Source organism: Eurosta solidaginis, chromosome 1 (genome assembly GCF_040869045.1).
Source record: "Eurosta solidaginis isolate ZX-2024a chromosome 1, ASM4086904v1, whole genome shotgun sequence".
Lineage (NCBI taxonomy): Eukaryota > Metazoa > Arthropoda > Insecta > Diptera > Tephritidae > Eurosta > Eurosta solidaginis.
Window position 1 is genome coordinate 145,060,535 of NC_090319.1, and position 17,930 is coordinate 145,078,464.

At 39.6% G+C, this 17,930-nt stretch overlaps 1 protein-coding gene across 5 annotated transcripts in view; it reads left to right on the forward strand.

The window, feature by feature from the left end:
* LOC137236858 (axin-like) overlaps window positions 1–17,930 on the forward strand; it is a 1,106,688-nt gene that overhangs the window by 846,356 nt on the left and 242,402 nt on the right. The gene's annotated exons all lie outside the window — the stretch shown is intronic.

Genomic DNA, 17,930 nt, shown 5'->3' on the forward strand with positions numbered 1-17,930 from the left:
TCCATTTAAAGCTTTCAAAATTGCGTCTACCCACTCTGGCGTATCTACTTCCACACGGCGTGCTTTGAAAGCTGGCTTAAACAGAATCAGAGCATTGGATAACGTTTCAGCAAATGTTAGTTTTGGATTCGCATATGTAGCTCGTTTCCTTCCTCCTTCAAAGTCTCATTCTCTTTTTGGTAGCGATTTTGCAACTCAATTTGACATATCTGTTTCCTATGCTCTACGGAAGCGTCTCTCGACAGCGGCCATCAATGCTTCATAACTGTTCCGTTCGTACTCTCGAATAGTCTGTCAGATTTCAGCTGCAGGCCCTTTCAATGCCACGAACAGTGCAGAACTTTATCTTCAGCATTCCAGTTGTTCACTGATGATGTCTTCTCAAATTGAAGCTTAAAGACCTGGAAAGGAACAGAGCTGTCAAAAGATGGAGTTTTTACCTACGGATTGCTCGCTGGAAAAGCTGGGCGATTTAGTTGTAACTGCTCCATACGGCCTTTTAAATCATCGACTTCTTCCTGAAATTGAGCCATTTTTGCATCCTGCGCTTCCAGTTTTGATGATACCTGTTCCAAAATTTGTGCAGACATTTTAGATATACGTGCCTCTTACGCTTCCAGTTGAGACGCCATATATGTCTTTTGCTCTTCCAGTTGAGCTGACATTTGCGATGTCATTTCTGAAATACGTGCATCCTGTGCTTCCATCTTGGATGTTATACGGTTCTCCTGGGATTCCAGTTGAGATGACATTGTCGATGTTTGAGCAGATATTGCAGCCAAAATCGTGTTCAAGTCTGTCCTCGTAACTGTCTGCGATGTTTCGTTTTTCTTTTCAATTTTTGTTGTTGATTCTTCCACATCAGGATAAAAGACATACTCGTCCACATTAATTCCTTCCAACTCCATTACCTCTCGCAGCCGTGCTTGAAGTTCGATCTTATTGCCGTTTGTATTCAATCCACTGTTCTCCAACTCTTTTTTCAGTTGCTGGATCCTTAATTCACTTAACTTTGCCATGTCCAGTTGTATTCGAAATCTTCAGAATTTATTCAACAATTCCTCTTCTGACACCAATTGTAACGAATTTATTCAAGCGACATAATTAAATTTTGAGTGTGTCTATTTTGTATCATTTTACTTTATAGCCACTTAAATTTGCTTATGTTTACGAAATTTCAATGGTTCATTCACATTCAATTGTTGTGCGGCTCTAATTTATGATATAACTAGCCTTTACCCGCGGCCCCGTCCGCAAGGACAAATTTAAATATATGGGCTATTCGCGTTAGCCTGCTTATTATCTGTTTAAAATTTTGTTTTCTGTCTAATGCATTTTATTTTTGTAATTGAGTAAAAAAAAAGAACTAAATGAGCTGATAACCTGATAGGATCCCAAATGATCCCGAAATTATCCAGAAAAAGCTACGAAATGACCCCCACGCTATCGGGGACGGATCCCGAAAACCATCCAGAAATGCCCCGAAAGGGTCCCCAAAAGTTCCCCGAATAGTCCCAAAAAAACCCGAAATGACAGCGACACGATTCTAGACGTATCCAGAGAACCACACAGAAATGATCCCTGAAGGTGTTCCAAAATGATCCCGAAAAGGTTCCGAAATGACCCTGACGGGCTCCCGGGGGTTCTCAAAAACCATCCAGAAAATATCCAGGAATGGTCCCTAAATTATCCCGACATGCTCCAGAAAAAGTTCCGAAATGGCTCCGAGGGGATCCACGACGGATCGCGAAAACCATACAGAAATGATTTCGGAAGGATCCCAAAATGATCCCGAAATAGTCCGGAAATGACCCAGATGGGATCCCGCACAGATCCAGAAATGATCCCGGAAGGGTGCAAAAACTATCCCGGAAAAGTAACAAAAAATCCCGAAATGGCTCCTACCGACGGGATCCCGGACAAATCCTGAAAACCATCCAGAAATGATGCCGGAAGGAATCCCAAATGATTCCGAAAAAGTCCCGCATTGATTCCGACGGGATCCCGAACGGATACCGAAAATCATCCAGAAGTGATGCCGGAAAGGTCCTCAAATTATCACCTAATAGTCCCGAAATGACACTTAAGGGGTCATGGACGAATCCCATAAACCATCCAGAAATGATCCCGATATAGTCCCGAAAAAGTCCCGAAATGACCCTGACGGGATCTCGAACGCAACTCTAAATGACCCTGACGGGATCCCGGACAGATCCCGAAATCCATCCAGAAATGATCTTGGGAGGGACCCCAAATGATCCCGAAAAAGTCCCGCAATGACTCCGACGGGATCCTGATCGGATACCGAAAGCCATCCAGAAGTGATGCCGGAAAGGTCCTCAAATGATCACCTAATACCAAAATGACCCTGACGGCATCCAGGACTGATCCCGAAATCCATCCAGAAATGATCTTGGGAAGGTCCCAAAATTGTCCCGAAATAGTCTCGGAAAAGTTCAGAAATTACCCTGACGGGTGCCCGGACGAATCCTGAAAGCCATCTCTAAATGATCCCGAAAAAGTCCCGAAATGACCCTGACTGGACCCCGAAAGGATCCCGAAAACTATCCAGAAATGATGCCGGAAAGGTCCTCAAATGATCTCCTAATAGTTCCGAAAAGACCCTGACGGGATCCCGAACGGATCCCGACAACTATCTAGAAATGATGCCGAAAGGGCCCGCAAATGATCCCGTATTAGTCGAGAAAAAGTCCCGAAATGACCCCGACGGGATGCCGGACGAATCCCAAAAACCATCCAGAAATGATGCTGGAAGGGACACCAAATGATCCCGAAAAAGTCCCGCAATTATTCCGACGGGATCCTGAACGGATACCGAAAACCATCCAGAAGTGATGCCGGAAAGGTCCTCAAATGATCACCTAATAGTCCCAAAATGACCCTGACGGCATCCCGGACAGATCCCGAAATGCATCCAGAAATGATCTTGGGAGGGTCCCAAAATTATCCCGAAATAGTCTCGGAAAAGTCCAGAAATTACCCTGACGGGATCCCGGACGAATCCTGAAAACCAATCTTAAATGATGCCGAAGAAGTCCCGAAATGACCCTGATGGGACCCGGAAGGGATCCCGAAAACTAACCAGAAATGATGCCGGAAAGGTCCTCAAACGTTCTCCCAATAGTTCCGAAAAGACCCTGATGGGATCCCGAACGGATCCCGACAACTATCCAGAAATGATACCGAAAGGGCCCGCAAATCATCCCGTATTAGTCGAGAAAAAGTCGCGAAATAACCCCGACGGGATCCCGGACGAATCCCAAAAACCATCCAGAAATGATCTTGGGAAGGTCCCAAAATGATCCCGAAATAGTCTCGGAAAAGTCCAGAAATTACCCTGACGGGTTCCCGGACGAATCCTGAAAGCCATCCTTAAATGATCCCAAAAAAGCCCCGAAATGACCCTGACGGGATCCCGAAAGGATTCCGAAAACTATCCAGAAATGATGCCGGAAAGGTCCTCAAATGATCCCCTAATAGTTCCGAAAAGACCCTGATGGGATCCCGAACGGATCCCGACAACTATCCAGAAATGATACCGAAAGGGCCCGCAAATGATCCCGTATTAGTCGAGAAAAAGTCGCGAAATAACCCCGACGGGATCCCGGATGAATCCCAAAAACCATCCAGAAATGATCTTGGGAAGGTCCCAAAATGATCCCGAAATAGTCTCGGAAAAGTCCAGAAATTACCCTGACGGGTTCCCGGACGAATCCTGAAAGCCATCCTTAAATGATCCCGAAAAAGCCCCGAAATGACCCTGACGGGATCCCGAAAGGATTCCGAAAACTATCCAGAAATGATGCCGGAAAGGTCTTCAAATGATCCCCTAATAGTCCCGAAATGACCGTGACGGGATCCCGAACGGATCCCGACAACTATCCAGAAATGATGCCGAAAGGGTCCGCAAATAATCCCGTATTAGTCGAGAAAAAGTCGCGAAATAACCCCGACGGGATCCCGGACGAATCCCAAAAACCATCCAGAAATGATGCCGGTAGGTTTCCCAAATGATCCCGAAATAATCCCGAAATGACCTCGTCGGCATCCCGGACGGATACCGAAAATTATCCAGAAATGATGCCGGAAAGGTCCACAAATGATCCCCTAATAGTCCCGAAATTACCCTGATGGGATCCCGGACGGATCCCGAAAACCATCCAGAAATGATGCCGGAAGAGCCCCAAATGATACCGAAAAGGTCCCCAAATAACCCCGACGAGATCCCGGACGGATACCAAAAACCATCCAGAAATGGTGCCGATAGGTACCCCAAAATATCCCGAAATAGTCCCGAAATGACCCCGTCCGGATCCCGGACGGATCCCGAAAACTATCCAGAAATGATGTCGAAAGGGTCCCCAAATGATCCCGTATTAGTCGAGAAAAAGTCCCGAAATGACCCCGACGGGATCCCGGACGGATCCCGAAAACCATACAGAAATGATGACGGAAGAGCCCCCAAATGATACCGAAAAAGTCCGGCAAACCATAAAGAAATTATGCCGGAAGGGTCCCCAAATGATCCCGAAATAAAACAGAAAAAGTCACGAAACGACCCCTAGAGGATCCCCAAATGATCCCGTATTAGCCCCGAAAGTCCCAAAATGACCTTGACGGGATCCCGAGAGGATTCCGAAAACAATCCAGAAATGATGCCGGAAAGGTCCTCAAATGATCCCCTAATAGTCCCGAAATGACCGTGACGGGATCCCGACAACTATCCAGAAATGATGCCGAAAGGGCCCCAAATGATACCGAAAAGGTCCCCAAATAACTCCGACGAGATCCTGGACGGATACTAAAAACCATCCAGAAATGATGCCGATAGGTACCCCAAAAGATCCCGAAATAGTCCCGAAATGACCCCGTACGGATCCCGGACGGATCCCGAAAACTATCCAGAAATGATGTCGAAAGGGTCCCCAAATGATCCGGTATTAGTCGAGAAAAAGTCCCGAAATGACCACGACGTGATCCCGGACGAATCCCAAAAACCATCCAGAAATGATGCCGGTAGGTATCCCAAATGATCCCGAAATAGTCCCGAAATGACCTCGTCGGCATCCCGGACGGATCCCGAAAATTATCCAGAAATGATGCCGGAAAGGTTCCCAAATGATCCCCTAATAGTCCAGAAATTACCCTGATGGGATCCCGGACGGATCCCGAAAACCATCCAGAAATGATGCCGAAAGGGTTCCCAGATGATCCCGTATTAGTCGCGAAAAAGTCCCCAAATGACCCCGACGAGATCCCGGACGGATCCCGAAAACCATCCAGAAATGATGCCGGAAGAGCCCCAAATGATCCCGAAAAAGTCCCCAAATGACCCCGACGAGATCCCGAACGGATCCCGAAAACCATCCAGAAATGATGCCGGAAGAGCCCCCAAATGATCCCGAAAAAGTCCCCAAATGACCCCGAAGAGATCCCGGACGGATCCCGAAAACCATCCAGAAATGATGCCGGAATAGCCCCCAAATTATCCCGAAAAAGTCCCAAATGACCCCGACGAGATCCCGGACGGATCCCGAAAACCATCCAGAAATGATGCCGAATGATCCCGTATTAGTCGCGAAAAAGTCCCGAAATGACCCCGACGGGATGCCGGACGAATCCCGAGGACCATTCAGAAATGATGCCTAAAGGGACCCAAAATAACCCCGAAAAAGTCCCGTAATGATCCCGGAAACCATCAAGAATTTATCTCTCGAAGGTACGCAAATGACCCCGAAAGTACCCCGACGGGATCCCGGACGGATCCCGAAAACCATCCAGAAATGATGCCGGAAGGGTCCCCAAATGATCGCGAAATAGTCCCGAAAATGTCCCAAAATAACCCCGACGGTATCCCGGACGGATCCCGAAAACTATACAGAAATGATCCCGGAAGGGTCCCAAAATGATCCCGAAATAGTCCCGAAAAAGTCCCGAAATTACCCCGGCGTAATCCCGCACCGATCCCGAAAACCATCCAGAAATGATCCCGGAAGGGTCTCGATATGACCCTTACGGGATTACATATAAGGTGAAGCTAATTATAAAACCATGTTAATAAGGCAGCAGGCGCATTGGAGCGAATAAAAAGTTACATAGAAACTTACAGGTAAAGCTAATAAAAGCGTGCTAATAAAAACAATTGATGGAGGGCGGATGGCGGGAGTAGAGGAGAGGACCACTGATCGTTCCTCCAAAATTGTCTAGATCTCGATCTGTATATGCCAGATACCAAAAACTATTGATTTAGGAGAAAATTTATATTGAGTTATAACAATTTATAGATTTTACACCAGAGTGGTAGATAAAGGGGGGAATGGGGCGGAGGGTGTCACTGCTTACTTTATAAGCCTTCGACTTATTTGACCCTTTGAGTCTGTGATATTGGTGAAGGCCAGTATACGTAAAGTTATAATGTGTAAAAATTATTAAAAAGTAATTGCTCGAAGAGTTCGTGGGACCCCCACCCCTCTTTCCATGTTCGAAAAAAAATTCGCTAGTAGACTACTATCTGTGTCCCATATTTCATTAAAATCCGTGTAGCCATTCTGGCGTGATTCAGTCGCAAAGACGAAAAAATATAATAATTAAATTATAACTGTTCCTAGGGGGCGGGGACCACGCCCCTTTTCAAAAATATATAGCTTGTAGATCCTAGACTATTGTGCCAAATTTCATCCAAATCCGTCCAGCCGTTCTTGCGTGATTGAGTCACAAAGACAAACGTCTGGACAAACATCCAAACATCCAAACATCTTCACATCCAAACTTTGCCATTTATAATATAATATTAGATATTAGATGGTAATTTGATGTCAAAAAGAAATAAATTTATTTGTTTATGTAGTTTTTATGTTTTTTGTCTTTGACTTGTTCACATTTGTTTGTTTCTTTTTTACATGTGTACATATTCACCCTTATCGCGAGTTTTATTTTCACCCGAAAATATTCACAGTTTTTGTTCACCCTATCGCAGAGGGTGGCGAAAAAATTTTTCGTGTTCGAAAAAGATTTCACCTTATCGGCAACTCTTTGTTCGGGCGAAATGAACACCCAAATTTGTGCACTTATATTTTACAGGCGAACGAGAGGAAAACAAAATTTAAGTAATTTTTTGTTTTGAAATTTGATACTCTTATAATTTTTTTTATTATTAGAAATAAATCAATAAATAATGCACAATCGGAAGCTGAGTGGAAGAAGTGAAATTCCTGTATTGCTGTAAATTCTATTTTGTATGACAACGTATCAGTTGGCCAAGTTATCCATTGTGGACAAAGCAACGGTTCCAAAATGTTGAGCACCTCTCTGAAACACGATTGGCTAAGACCCACTTCATGGTCCTTTCCGACGCCTTTACCCTATGCGAAAAAAAGAAGACATGTACACAATTTTACAATTAGTGGAACTCCAAATTTTTGCTTCAATGGTGGCAAGGAGTGCTAAGAATAACTAGCAAATATTAGAATGCCGACTTGTTTAGCCTGTAATATTGGCGATAACTAATTGAAAAAAATTAACTTGGTATTCAAAAGTGCTGAAAATAGTAATTTTTAGCTTACAGTGAATCATTTAGCTCCAAAGGGTTTGAACTTTCCCTTAATTGCCTCCGAACCGCTTTCACATTTATGTATATTCTCCTCACGCTCAATCAATTCCAACCTAAGTGCAATACTAAACATTATTTTCTACATTTTTATTTCTATTTTTGTTGTATTTTAAGGAAATATATGCTTGGTTACAAAATTTACACAATTGTAAGTAAATTATTTGTTCACTGCCAATTCGCAATGGAGCATCAGCTGTTTCGAAGTGAACTTTTGTTCGCCCGAAATTGCCGATAGGCGGAAGAAGTTCACCCGAACAAAAGAAGTGAAGGCGAACACTTTTCCGCGTGAACTTCGCGATAAGGGTGATTATGTAACGAGTACTTACCGAAAATTATGAGTAAAGTGAAATGCATTTATTTATTTAAGTGTATGCTGTTGTAATTGGATTTTCTAGTTAGTCTATTTTGTTTATTAATAATTTAGATTTATAGTAGGTTAACCCTATTTTTATGAATTATTTTCTTATCTTTATGTGTCCTGTCTCTACTTGCTATTCTAGGAGGAATTAACGTAAAATTGTTATTCTTATCAATATTTTTTACTCTGTAGGATCATTTATATCTATTATCTAACTTATGACCGATTTCATATCTAACCAATACTAATAGCGTTTTCTTTTCTGAAATAAATTGCTGCCTAAGTAAATAGTAAAGCCTCAATAGAGTTACTCCTACCCCAGAAAGTTTTGAACATTTGTAGTGCATGCAAAGAACATAAATGGCTACCCTGTGTATCAGCTGATTTTCACAAACGTGCTGTTAATGATAATAAAAATTCATTAGCAATTATTTCCTTCATTTAAATTTTCTTCGCCAAAAATTTGTAAAGTTACGAAAATAAATTGTCACGATCAGCTGGTTTAGCAGGGTTGCACTGCCATTTTATGCAGGGTAAAAGTGTAGCGTTGTTGCGTTGCGAGCGGGCAACAATTTTCACAAAGGAACGAAATATATATAAATAGAACAAATTATATTTACAACCCTTGCGCTTCGTACAAAAAGCGTAACACTTTTTCGAGAAAAGAAAACGCTATAAGTCTCCTATATTTATTTCCTTACTGTAGCTGTTGCTATTTTAATTTATTTTTTGTTTTTCTTTAGCTTCTTGAACTAATTTCCTAGCTCTTTGTTGTGCTATTTGTAACCTATATTTAATTTCCTCATCGTAAGTCTCATGATTATATATTGGGCTAATTTTATTTTCTTCTAAAAATTCGTAAGTCAGGGCGTTCTTTCCGAAGACGAGCTCGAAAGGGCAGTATCCCTGAATAGTAGACGGTATTGTATTGTAACAATATGACAAATATTTGAGATACTCATCCCAATCGTCTTTGTCACTGGATATATAAGAACGTACATATTGATTGAATGTCCTATGGCTGCGTTCAACAGTGCCTGGAGTTTGATGATGGTAAGGTGTTGAGGTTTTATGCCCAATTTTAAGAAGTTTGCACAATTCCTCAAATAAACCATTTTTGTATTCGGTTCTCATATCTGTTATGATTGTTTTCATACAACCATAAATCAGAATGAAATGCTCAAATACGGCCTTAGCAACTATTACAGCATGTTTGCCTTGTACTGGAACTGCAACTAGGTAATTAGTTAGATCACATATAATATTAACGGCATATTCATTTCCGTGTATCGATTTCGGTAATGGTCCGATTTTATGGATTTGTACTATCTAAAATGCTTTCGGAGGTGTCTCCGTTATGATCATTGGCTCTTTTATGTGTTTATTGGTTTTATTTTTCTTACAATGGATGCAATTTTTTATATACTTTCTTATATTATTTTTCATATTTTTCCAGCTATATTTTTGTTTGGTCTTGTTTTTCATGCGGTTTATTCCTGGGTGGCCAAAAACAGGAACGTCATGATATTTATGAAGAATTTCTTTAATTTTGTCGACATTTGTCACATGCATATATTCTGGGGTTAATGCAATTGCTAAATTTTTGAGAACTTGGGAACCTATTTCCTTAAATTTGCCTACTCGAGTATAATTATCTTTAAACAATGTGTCTCTTAAGGACAACTGTATTTTTACAAGTACTAAATTGCCGGCTTCTTTCATAAGCCTGGTAAAGAGTGGTCCTAAGTAAATCTTATCCTCAACAATTAGGTTGCTTGTATTTGTTGTGCTACAAATTTTCTTTCCTTTTTTGAAATATAATTTCGGAGGATTGAAAACGAGCTCGACATGTTTTCTTACTTCAAATTTATTAAGCGATTCTTATACTATAGGGTTCTCATTGTGACTTTTAGTTTCTTCATTTCTGTTGTTATTATTATTATTGGATGGTTTTCTGGTTTCTGATCTTGTTGTAACTTTTAGTATTTTGCATGCTTCCACCGACATTTCTTTAAAACTTTTAATATTAATTTTCGTTTCCAGCTATGTACTCCTTGGGGTATTAATTGTGATATTACTATCAATTCGGTTTTAATAATGGGTATGTAACTATTTAGCAGAAGATTCAGTAAGTTTACTATTGATGTGGAATTTGCTGCTTTTCCTGTTGCGTAGTTTTGATATTGCTATTGCATCATGATTATCTTTGATTTGTTCAAAGATATCAAGACCATCCAAAAAAATTATGCGGATTCTTTGTTTACCATCGAACTCGGGTAGCACTGATGAAGCTGCCTTAATGAATTCTACTACTGTTTTCGGTATTTTGACGTTTGTGTTTGGTAATTAAAGTATTTCAGTTAGTTTATTTTCTTCAATTAGTGGCACTGTTACTTCTATGTTATATCTTGCGAGTGAAAATACTAAATTATCTCTAACACTTGAAAAAATTTGATATGCCTCAGATTGTTGATTTCTTGTGAGTATTGTACTTTCTTTACGTATTAATTTTCCTAAATTGTGCAACGACTCTAAAATGGTTGCGAAGTGTTTCGCTACTGTTTCAGATTTTATGCTGATATTTTTGTTAATACATTTATAAGACTTTCCCGCTTTTATTTCTTCTGCTGTTAAAGTGTTGTAGATTTCTCCCATTGATTCTTTTCTTTCTGTGGGTTAATGGAAAGAACTCAAGCAGACGTATTGAAGTTTTTAAATACGTTCTTGTACGCTATTTAATTGTCTTGGTTTATTTTTTATGTAATTTTTAATTATGATCATTGTGACAATCAATAGTGTGAAGACGCTAATGAAAAAAGTTAGCCAATTGTCGGGAATATAATTTCTCTTTTCTATTTCAACTGTGGGTTCAAATTTTATTTTAAGCTATTGCATAGATTTTATCGCGGGCTTGGCGACTAAATCAAAAAAACCCGTAACGGATATTTGTCAAAAAAGGTTCGAAAAAGTTTCGGTGTTAGCAACAGGCTGATTACATAAAATTGGATCTATTTATGCGAATATTGGTTGTTGGCTTTGGTGTACATTTATCTTCACTACTGCGCTGTAGATGGCACTGGTAACCGCCAGATGGTAGATGACCTGCACGCTAGATGATGCACACCAACACACACACACACGCTGTACATAATTGCCTTTGTTGCTGTTGAACTTAGTACAGTAATTACGTACATAGTTGTTCCCTTTGATTTAAGCTATTGCATAGATTTTATCGCGGGCTTTGAGAGTGGCGACTGAATCAAAAAAAACCGTGACTGATATATGTACATAAAATCATGGAATAAGATCTGTTAATAACAGCAAAATTATCGGTGTTAGCAACAGGCTGATTACATAAAATTGGATCTATTTATGCGAATATTGGTTGTTGTCTTTGGTGTACATTTATCTTCACTACTGCGCTGTAGATGGCACTGGTAACCGCCAGATGCCAGATGACCTGAACGCTAGATTTATTCAATAAAAGTAAACAATTTGTTTTCTTATCGGTCACCACGCTTATAAAGTGTAACTTGAATTAATATCAAAGACAAAACTTGAATTAATATCAAAGAAAACAAAATGTTGCATAAATATTGTTACGAATATTAGCAAAACTAAGGAGTGCTGCCAGCTCTAAGCCGATCTAAGCAGTGACGTGAATGCACATCAATAATTCAATCATTATGTATCTACATAAACGAATCAATAATTGCGTCTACACATATGTACACATTCCGACGAGCAACATTTACATACAAGGCAGCGAGAGATGAGATGTCACACACAGATGAATTTACTTATACGCTTATGTGTGTGCGGGAGGCTGTAAACTACAAACTCACATATGTACATCTGAGAAGCGCTAAAAAGTAGAATTGTAAACAAGTAGGAACTATATGAGAACTATACACACACGAATATAGTTGGTAAGTTCTGGAAATGGAAGAGCCTAGAAATATGCAGCGTAAACTATAAAAGCGGGGCAGGCGAGTAAGAAGTAATTCAGTTTGATTTGAGTTGTCAAGCAGTTTGATTAAGACGATATCTAGCGAGCAATAGCAGTGTTATTTTGAATAGTAGAGTTTCATTGAGCTATCAATCAGTGTGGTTATTAAGCAAGCTATTCGTTGCACAGTTTGTTATTGTGAAGTACTTTAATAAAGGCCATTTTGCATTATTACAAATTGGAGTTATTTATTCAACAGTTTAGTGATTCGAACTTAGCAGAGGATTGCAAATAAGAGGATTTGCAGCAAATTCGTTACAATTGGTGTCAGAAGAGGAATTGTTGAATAAATTCCAGAGGAAAACAAGGACATGGCAAAGTTCAGTGAATTGAAGATCCAGCAACTAAAGAAGGAGTTGGAGAGCCGTGGATTGAATACAAGCGGCGTTAAGCTTGAACTTCAGGCACGGCTACGAGAGGCAATGGAAGCAGAAGGAATTGATGTGGACGAGTATGTCTTTTATCCTGATGGGGACGAGACAACAACAAAAATTGAAGAGAAAAACGAAACATCGCAGACAATTACCAGCACAGACTTGAACATGATATTGGCTGCAATAACTGCTCAAACATCGACAGTAACATCCAAGATGGAAGCGCAAGAGGCACGTATAACAGAAATGTCATCACAAATATCCACCAACATGTCATCACAACTAGAAGAACAGAAAACTTATATGTCATCACAGATGGAATCCCAAGAGACACGAATAACATCGAAGATTGAAGCACACGAAACGCGTATGTCAGAAATGTCGACACAGATTACATCGAAGATGGAAGCACAAGAGGCACGGATATCCGAAATGTCGGCTCAAATTTCAGCACAGATATCATCGCAGATCTCTGCTCAACTGGAAGAGCAAGAAGGACGTATTTCCTCGAAGTTGGAGGCGCAAGATACAAAAATTTTACAGTTTGAAGAAAAAATCGAGTCCGAGGTGGATGCTTTGAGAGGACGTATCGAGCAGTTGCAACTAAATCGCCCAGCAGTTTCAACTAGTAATCCAAAGGTAAAGACACCATCCTTTGACGGTTCTGTTCCTTTTCAGGTCTTTAAGCTACAGTTTGAGAAGACCGCCGCAGTGAACCAATGGAATGCTGAAGATAAAGTTGCAGCTCCGTTCGTGGCACTAAAAGGGCCTGCCGCGGAAATCTTACAGACCATCCCAGAGTACGTGCGGAACCATTACGAAACATTGATGAGCGCTTTAGAGAGACGTTACGGAAGCGAGCATAGGAAACAGATATTCCAAATTGAGTTGCAAAACCGCTACCAAAAAGCAAATGAGACATTGCAGGAGTTTGCTTCAGATATTGAAAGATTGGCTCATCTTGCAAATGCGGACGCACCCGTGGAATACACTGAAAGGGTAAAAATCCAGAGTTTCATAAATGGCATACGGGACGTGGAAACGAAGCGGGCTACATACGCAAACCCAAAGCTGACATTTGCTGAAACGGTATCACATGCATTGACTCAGGAAACGGCTTCACTACTGTGTAAGCCAGTTTTCAAAGCACGCCGTGTGGAAGTAGAAAGGCCGGAGTGGGTAGACGCAATATTGGAGGCGCTGAAAGGATCGCAAAAGCGGAGTGAAAAAGTTATCAAATGCTTCAAATGCGGGAAGTCCGGTCACATTGCACGTCATTGCGATCTTGGCCTTAATAGTTCCAACAACGTGGGTGGGCGTAAACGCAAAGCTGGCGGAAATGAGCAAGAGCGTGTCGGATGTAAAGAACGAAAACTTGCCCCGGCTATTGAATGTCCTGTGATATCTGTGTCGCAGATTGGAAGGAAATCAAGCAGTCTTACCATCAGAGGGAATGTGGATGGTAAAGAGTGTGTACTGACTGTAGATACTGGGGCATCTCATTCCTTGATTCGATCTGATTTGGTCTACAGGAGAGTAAAGTCATTACCTGGAGCAAGGTTGCGTACGGTCACAGGCGAGTATAAACAAGTCCAAGGCGAAGTGGTATGTGAGGTATTAATTGGAAAAGTTATGGTTCTACACAAATTCGTTGAGGCGGAGATCGTTGATGAAGTCATATTGGGAGTGGACTTCTTGGTTGCCCATGACATCAGGATCGATATGCGGAGAAAAATTATGCGCTATAAGAACCAGGACATACCACTTAACTATAGTTTGGAAAAAGGGTTCAGCAGTAATCGTGTACTGTTGGAAAAGACTCGACAAAGACCACGAAAGTCGAAGGCAAAGGTTGATAGATCGGATGGGCCAAATAAATCAAAATCAAAAGTACCTGCGAGAGAAACACTGGCATTGACAAAACCTAAAAGACGCAGGAAAATGAAGCAACGAATTTTCGAGAAGGAATGCGAGGGTAGTTTCAATCCAGAGCGCACTACTGTGGGGAAACGTGGGAACGATACTGATTATGCAAAGCAAATCCGTCCAGCGCAAGCTCTACGAAGTAGTTCATCGGCCAAACAACAGAGTGTAAAGGAACGAACCAGGGTATTGAGTGGTACGATGAAACACAGGTACCATGAGAACAATAATTCGAAAAGTTTCTTGGCGGGAGATTTGGTACTGTTATACAACCCTCACCGGCGGAAAGGTGTTCCATCCAAATTTCGGTGCAGTTGGGAAGGCCCGTACAAGATTGTGAAGAAGCTCAGTGATACCATCTACCGCATACAAAGCATTGAGAAACCACGAAGTAGAAGAGTGGTACATTTGGCGATGCTAGCAGCGTTTAGATCGAGAGATTTGTCTGATCGGGACGATCAGACTTAGGTGGAGGGCAGTGTTACGAATATTAGCAAAACTAAGGAGTGCTGCCAGCTCTAAGCCGATCTAAGCAGTGACGTGAATGCACATCAATAATTCAATCATTATGTATCTACATAAACGAATCAATAATTGCGTCTACACATATGTACACATTCCGACGAGCAACATTTACATACAAGGCAGCGAGAGATGAGATGTCACACACAGATGAATTTACTTATACGCTTATGTGTGTGCGGGAGACTGTAAACTACAAACTCACATATGTACATCTGAGAAGCGCTAAAAAGTAGAATTGTAAACAAGTAGGAACTATATGAGAACTATACACACACGAATATAGTTGGTAAGTTCTGGAAATGGAAGAGCCTAGAAATATGCAGCGTAAACTATAAAAGCGGGGCAGGCGAGTAAGAAGTAATTCAGTTTGATTTGAGTTGTCAAGCAGTTTGATTAAGACGATATCTAGCGAGCAATAGCAGTGTTATTTTGAATAGTAGAGTTTCATTGAGCTATCAATCAGTGTGGTTATTAAGCAAGCTATTCGTTGCACAGTTTGTTATTGTGAAGTACTTTAATAAAGGCCATTTTGCATTATTACAAATTGGAGTTATTTATTCAACAGTTTAGTGATTCGAACTTAGCAGAGGATTGCAAATAAGAGGATTTGCAGCAAATTCGTTACAATATTATAATTGCATAAGTTGATAATATGCAATAGCTTTAACGTGGCAGTCCCCGAGTGCCACACGTCCTTTTTAGTCTATTCTCTGATACCTTATTTTCTGAGTTTTCTTTACCAACCTCATATCCTGCAATACCTATCATGATACCATTTAGTATGGTTTTCCACCATGCCATTTTGAAAAAAAAAAAATATTTACTTTTGTGTTAAATGAGTCTAAGACAAACAATTCAAATTTTTATTATTTATTTATTGATGTCTATTTGGAAATACTTTTTCCATCACTAGCATAATTTCCTTAACTACAGTGGTTGGCTTTTTTACATCTTTTAAGGAAGGTTCTCTCCATACCTATGGTTTGCCAATGTTTTTTCAACCATGCTAATTCTTTTTCAAAATCTCTTTGTTCTGTTTTTAAATTCGAATCGTCCCAATTAATGGGGTTTTTACTATAAGATTTTCCAAGAGAGAGAGATTCCAATTTACTTATAATTTTCTTTAATATTTAATAAAAAATTTGATAGTTTTTTTTGTACATAAAATTTAGTTTTTAAATTCTTATTTCATAAATTTTTTCTTTTAAGTTCGCTTTTTCTTTATAGCTAGTTGTAAGATTTAATGCACCATAAATTTGTGCTAGTTCTTTCTTTTTTTGGAATTTCTTTCCGCCCAGTTTTTGTTTTTTTTTTCTAACTACAGGTGCAGGGATTTTAATATCCCCTTGCTTATTTAACCTGTTCCGTTGGCGATACTTACTGTTCGATAGTTATCGGCAACGGACCTTGCTTTAACACTGTAGGGGTTTGAGGAACCTCTTCAGTGACTTTTGGGGTATTTTCGATTTTTGATTTTATTTTCTAATTCTTTACCAATTTTATGCCATTTTTTTCGAACTCTTCTTTTGTTATTTCTGTCATGAATAATAAAAAAATTCCTTAGTTTACCCTAATAATTTTATTTAATCTACCTGAGAATTTTAATTTGTTCTCTTAGTAGTCAGTTAAAATTAATGACTGGTAATTTCATTTTTTCTTAATTAATTTTTATTTTTTTTTAAATCCTTAAATGTACCCCAAGGAGAAAAATTGCTGCTGCTTGTTGGGCAACCGTTAAGTTGCCAAAGTGAAGCTAGTTTATACTTATACTTATTATTTATACTTATACCATATTATGTTTTGCTGTAGACACTGCAAAATTAAATTTGAATTTTTCTGGTGTTTTTATATTTAGCGTAAATTATGGAAAATAATTTTTTTTTATTATCATGTGTTACATTGAAAATAAAATGCGGAATACGAAGCAAAACCTACTATATTTTTATTTTAACTACGATTTCTCGACATTCAATTTAATTGATTCATTGGCTGTTTCATATAGAGCTTACGATTTCTTCTGGAGCACAAGCGAAAATTTCCTCAAAACCACAACTAAAAAACAGCGAAATGTATAGAATACTGCCAATGCAGCGACTGAATTGAAAGTCGGGAAACTCGCGAGTATTACGAGTATTTAGAGATTCGAGAATCTCGCGAGAAGCCGTTTTCTCGATGTCTCGTTAAAAAAATAAAATATTGTGAACAAAATTATATGTATAATAAATATGTTTTGAGTTAAATGTCATTGAAAAGCAATATAATAAAAAAAAAATCACAAGTAAAAAAACCAAGTGTTTAAATATTGTCCATACAGCAATTAAGTTTATGTCGAGAAGCTCGCGAGAATTACGAGTACTTCGAGACACGAGAATCTCACGAGAAGTCGAGTTCTCTATTTCTCGGGTCTCGAAAATCAAGTTTGTGTTCGAGAAGAAATCGTAAGATCTAATAATGAGATAATTATTTTTTTTTTATAATATTACTTTATTTGCAATCTGTCATGTTAACATTCAGCAAATGTGATAAATTTTTACAAGTAGCAGAGTATAAAAATAAATATAAAACATATTTCATTGCAGTATTACTTCACTATTTATACTTTCGTTTGTAATAAACCATGGCGCATTTATGGCGCGGTAGAATTTCCATTATGGAATTGGCAGCCGTGCCCCACAGCTGTATACCGTATGTCCAGACTGGTTTTAAAATCGCTTTGTATAATCGGATTTTGTTCTCAAGACTTAGTTCAGACTTTGCTCCAAGGAGCCAGTACATTTTGTTTGTCTTTATTTTAAGTTGTTGGCGCTTTGCTTTAATATGGTCTTCATACGTAAGTCTTCGATCTAGGTGCATTCCAAGATATCTTACTGAGTTCTTCTGGGGAACAGTTTCTCTTCTGGTAGTGAAAGTCACATGCACAGATTTATCGGTATTCACTTTAACATTCCATGTTTTCATCCATGTTTCTATTTTCATCAGCTCGGGCTGAATATGTGATGTAGCACTTGGTGGAGTTTCGCCCAGTGACAATAAAGCTGTGTTATCAGCAAAAGTTGCAATTATAACCTCATTAGTCGTTGGAAAGTCAGAAGTGAATATCGTATAAAGGAC